Genomic DNA, 5,000 nt, shown 5'->3' with positions numbered 1-5,000 from the left:
TAATAAATTAAAAGAGAAGTAATAGAAAAAGAAAAAAATTAAAAAGAAAAAAAAAATAGATAAAAAAATAAAAATAAGCAAATATATAAAAAATTTTAGAAAACAAAATATAATAAAAAAAAGGGAATTTTAAATATAAATTTTTAAATAAATAATATAAAATATATTATATATAAAAAACAAAATATATTATATAATATTATAATACATAAAATATATATATATAAAAATATATATAATATATAAATATATACTTAAAATATATAATATAATATATATAATATATATTATATATACATAATATAAAATTATATATATATATATATAATAAATATATATATATATATAAATATATATAATAAAATTAATAAAATTTTAATAATAATATATATATATATATAATATAATATAATAATATATATATAATATTATATATATATCATCATCATTAAGGTAGGTTCATGTCTGAGCCGCCGTGGTCACAGCATGATATCAATTGCAGTTTTTCACGTTGTTGCTTTTGGAGTGATATGGAGGATCCCCAGCCTTTCCACGGAGAGTGCCGGGTTACCTTTTTAGGTAACTTTTCTTTTTTTTTATCCCGGCCCTTGGGACCGCACGACGAGCTGGTTGGCCACCCAGGGTAGGAGGCAACGAGGTGAAGTTCCTTGCCCAAGGGAAACAACGCGGCGGCGGGACTCGAACCCTCAAAACTAGATTGCCGTCTGACAGTTTGAGTCCGACGCTTTCTAACCTTTCGCCCCCGCAGTTTTTTTTTAAAATCAGTGCTTTCCCTGATCTTTTTTGGCAATTTAGAGCGGTGGTTTTCCATGCTTCGCCCGTGTTTTTTTTTGGTCACCATCTCTTTTACCGGCAAATTGGGACTTGGCCCCCAGGGTAGGTAGGCAACGGTGAAGTTCCTTTCCTAAGGGAAACAACGCGGCGGTCGGGACTCGAAACCCCCGAACTAGATTCCGTCGGACAGCAGTCTTTAGTCCGACGCTCAACCATTCGGCCCCCGCGGCCCTTTTTGTTATAATATATATTAAAAATATAAATATATATTATATAATATATTAATAAAAAAAAAAAAAAGAAAAAAAAAATAAATAAAAAAAAGAGAAAAAAAAAAAAACAAAAAAAAAAAAAAAAAAAAAGGAAATAAAAAAAAAAATATAAAATAAAAAAAAAAAAAAAAAAGAAAAAAATATATAAACACATAAATAAAAAAAAAAAATAAAAAAATAAAATTTAAAAAAAAAAAAAAAAAAATAAAAAAAAAATAAAAAAAAAAAAAATAAAAAAAAAAAAAAATTTTAAAAAATTTTTTAATAATGAAAAAAAAAATAAAAAATAATAAAGATATAATAATATTATATAAATATTAAAAAATAAAGGGGATAAAAAAGATTTAATATATAATAATATATATATAATAAAAAATATATATGTATATATATATTATATAATTATATTATATATTATATATTATATATATATAAATAATTATAAAAATATTAGAATTATAATAAATATATATAAATAAAAAAATTATTATTAATTATAAAATATAATATAATATATAAAAAATATATATACATAATAAAATATTATATTAATTAATTTTAAAAATAAATATAGTATATAAATTATTATAAAATTATATATTTATATTAAAAATTATAATAAATTAAAAAAATAATAATTTAAAAAAAAAAAATTTTAAAAATAGGGGTAAAATATATTATATAAAAAAATATATATTTATATATATTTTATATAAAATATATATATAATATATATATAAAATAATATATATATATATTTATAAATATATTATATATAATATAATATATTTGTTTTTTTTTTTTGTTTTTTTTTTTTATTTTTAATATTATAATTTATATATATTTTTTTAGATTTTTTTATGTTAATAAATATACTTAATTTAATTAATTTTATTATTATTTATTAAAAAAAGAAATTTATTTTATTTTAAAATTTTATAAATTATACTTAAAAGAAGAAGAAAGAAGAAGAAGAATAAGAAAAAAAAAAAAAAAAAAAAAAAAAAAAAAAGGAAAAGAAGGAAAAAAGGGGAGAGAAGAGAGTAAAAAAAAAAAAAAAAAAAAAAAAAAGGGGGGGGGGGGGGGGGGGGGGGGGAGAGAAAGATTGAAGAAAAAAAAAGAAAACAGGAGGGGGGAAAAGAATAAGAGCAGGGAGGGAGGAGACGGGTGGGTCCCCAGCCCCACGGGAGAGGGGGGAAGGAAAAGAGAAGAAAAAAAGAGAGAGGGAGAGGAAGAGAGAGAGAGAGGGGAGAGGAGAAGAAGAAGGAGGAGAAAAGGAGAGGGGAGAGAAGAGGGGAGAAAAGGGGAAGAGGGGAGGGGAAGAGAGAGAGAGAGAGAGAGATTATGGGAAGAGAAGAGAGAGAGAAAAAAAAAAGAGAGAAAGGAGAGAGAGAGAAGAGAGGAGAAAGAGAGAGAGAAGAAGAAGAGAGAGAGAAGAAGAGAGGAGAGAGAAGAAGAAGGGACGAGGGAGAGAGAGAGAGGAGAAAAAGGGGAGAAAGAGAGGGAGAGGGAGAAAAGGAGAGAGAGAGAGAGAGAGAGGAAGAAAAGAGAGAGAGGGGGAGAGGGGGAGGGGGAAGAGAGAGAGAAAAAGAAAAGAGAGGAGGAGAGAGAGAGAGAGGAGAGGAGGAGAGGAGAGAGAAGGGAAGAAGAAAAGAGGGGGGGGGGGGGAAAGAGGAGAGAGAGAAAAAGAAGAGAGAGAGAGAGAGAGAGAGAGGAGAAGAAAGGGAGAGAGAGAGGAGAGAAGAGAAGAAGAGAGAGAGAGAGAGAGGAAAGAAAGAGAAGAGAAAAGGGGAGAAGAAAGAGGAGAGAGAGAGAGAGAAGAAAAGGGAAAGAGAAGAGAGAGAGAGAAGAAGAAGAAGAGAGAGAGAGGAGAAAAGAAGAAGAAAAGAGAAGAAGAAGAGAGGGGAAAAGGGAGAAGGGGGGGGGGGGGGGAAGAGAGAGAGGAAAAAGAAGAGAGAGAGAGAGGGAAGAAGAAGAGAGAAGAGAGAGGAAGGGGAGAGAAGAGAGAGAGGAGAGGGGGAGAAAAAAGAGAGAAAAAGGGGAGAGGAGAGAGAGAGAGAGAGAGAGGGAAGAGAGAGAGAGAGAGAAGAGGGAGAGAGAGAGAGAGAGAGAAGAGAAGAAGAGAGAGAGAGAGGGGAAGAGGGAGGAGAAAAAAAGACGGAAAGAGAGAGAGAGAGAGAGAGAGAGACCCGGGAGAGAGAGAGAGAGAGAGAGAGAGAGAAGAGGAAAAAGGAAAGGGAGAGAGGAGGGGAGAGAGAGAAGAGAGAGAGAGAAAAAGAATGACGGGAAAAGAGAGAGAGAGAGAGAGAGAGAGAAGGGGGAGAGGGGAGGAGAAAAGGGGAGAGAGAGAAAGGGGAGAGAAGGGGAGAGAGGAGAGAAAGAAGAAGAAGAGAAAGAGAGAGAGGGGAGAGAGGGAAGGGGGGAGAAAAGAGAAGAGAAAAGAGAGAGGAGAGAGGAAGAGGGGGGAGAGAGAGAGGGAGAGGGGAAGAGAGAGAGAGGAGAGAGAGAGAGAGAGAGAAGAAGGAGGAGAAGAGAGAGAGAAGAGAGAGAAGGAGAAGAGGGAGGGAGAGGAGAGAGGGAGAGAAAAGAGAGAAGGTAGAGAAGGGGAGAGAGAGGGGAGAGAGAAGAAGAGAGAAGAGAGAGGACGAGAGAAACGGGGAGAGAGAGAGAGGAGAAGAGAGAGAGAGAGAGAGAAAGGAGAGAGAAGGGAGAGAGGAGAGAGAGAGAGAGAGAGAGAGAGAGAGAGGAGAGAGAGAGAGGAAAGAAGGGGGAAAAGAGAAAGAAGAGAGAGAAAGAAGAGAGAAGAAAAAGGAAAGGGGGAGAAAGGAGGGAGTTGAAAAAAAAAGAGGAGGGAGAAAAAGGAGAAAAGAAGAAGGAAGGAAAAGAGGGAAAAAAAAGAAGGGGGAAGAGAAGAAAAGGGAAAAGAAAGGGGAAAGGGGAAGAAAAAAAAAAAAGGGGGAGGAGGGGGGAAGAGGGGGGGAGAAAAGGGGAGGGAAGGGGGGAGGGGAGGGGGAGGGGAGGGAAGGGAAAAGAAGAGGGAGAAAGGGAGGAAAGAGGGGGGAGGGGGGAAAAAAAAAAAGAGGAAGAAGGAAGGAGAAAGGAGAAGGAGAGAGAGAAAAAAAAAACGAGAAAAGGAAAAAGAAAAAAGAAAAAAGGGAAAAAGAAAGGAAAAAAAAGGAGGGGAAAAAAAAAAAAAAAAAACAAAAAAAAAAAGAGGAAAAAGAAAAGAGAAAAAAAAAAAGGAAAAGAGAAAAAAAAAAAAGAAAAAAAAAAAAAAAGGAAAGGGAGGAAAGTGAGAGGAAAAAAAAAGAAAAAAAAAAAGAAAAAGGGGAAGAAAGAGAGGAAGAGGGGAAGGAAGAAAAAGGGGAGAAGGAAGGGGGAAGAGGAGGAGGAAGGAAAGAGGGGAAAAAAGGGGGTTTGGGGAGAAAAGGGAAAAAAGGGGAAAAAGGGGGGAAAAAGGAAAAAAAGGGAAAAAGGGGGAAAAAAAAAAAAAAAAAAAAAAAAAAAAAAAAAAAAAAAAAAAAAAAAAAAAAAAAAAAAAAAAAAAAAAAAAAAAAAAAAAAAAAAAAAAAAAAAAAAAAAAAAAAAATTTTTTTTTTTTTTTTTTTTTTTTTTTTTTTTTTTTTTTTTTTTTTTTTTTTTTTTTTTTTTTTTTTTTTTTTTTTTTTTTTTTTTTTTTTTTTTTTTTTTTTTTTTTTTTTTTTTTTTTTTTTTTTTTTTTTTTTTTTTTTTTTTTTTTTTTTTTTTTTTTTCCCCCCTTTTTGGGGTCCCGAAAATTTTTTAAAACCCCCCCCAAAAACTTTTTTTTTTTCCTCAAAAAAATTAATGACCCCAAAAAAAAAAAAAAAAAGGGAAAAGGGAAAAAGGGTTTTTTTTTCCCCCCGGGTTTTTTTGGGTTTTTTGGGTTTCCCAAAGCCCGGTGTTTTTTCCCCG

The 5,000-nt window shown here is 32.0% G+C and overlaps 2 protein-coding genes across 2 annotated transcripts in view; one reads left to right on the top strand and one right to left on the bottom strand.

The window, feature by feature from the left end:
- LOC119578182 overlaps positions 1-5,000 on the top strand; it is a 15,262-nt gene that overhangs the window by 8,465 nt on the left and 1,797 nt on the right. The gene's annotated exons all lie outside the window — the stretch shown is intronic.
- LOC119577726 (carbohydrate sulfotransferase 5-like) overlaps positions 1-5,000 on the bottom strand; it is a 23,845-nt gene that overhangs the window by 18,132 nt on the left and 713 nt on the right. The gene's annotated exons all lie outside the window — the stretch shown is intronic.

Source organism: Penaeus monodon, chromosome 10 (genome assembly GCF_015228065.2).
Source record: "Penaeus monodon isolate SGIC_2016 chromosome 10, NSTDA_Pmon_1, whole genome shotgun sequence".
Taxonomy (NCBI): Eukaryota; Metazoa; Arthropoda; class Malacostraca; order Decapoda; family Penaeidae; genus Penaeus; species Penaeus monodon.
Note: the sequence above shows the minus strand (reverse complement) of the source record. Positions and strands in the feature narration are given on the sequence as shown.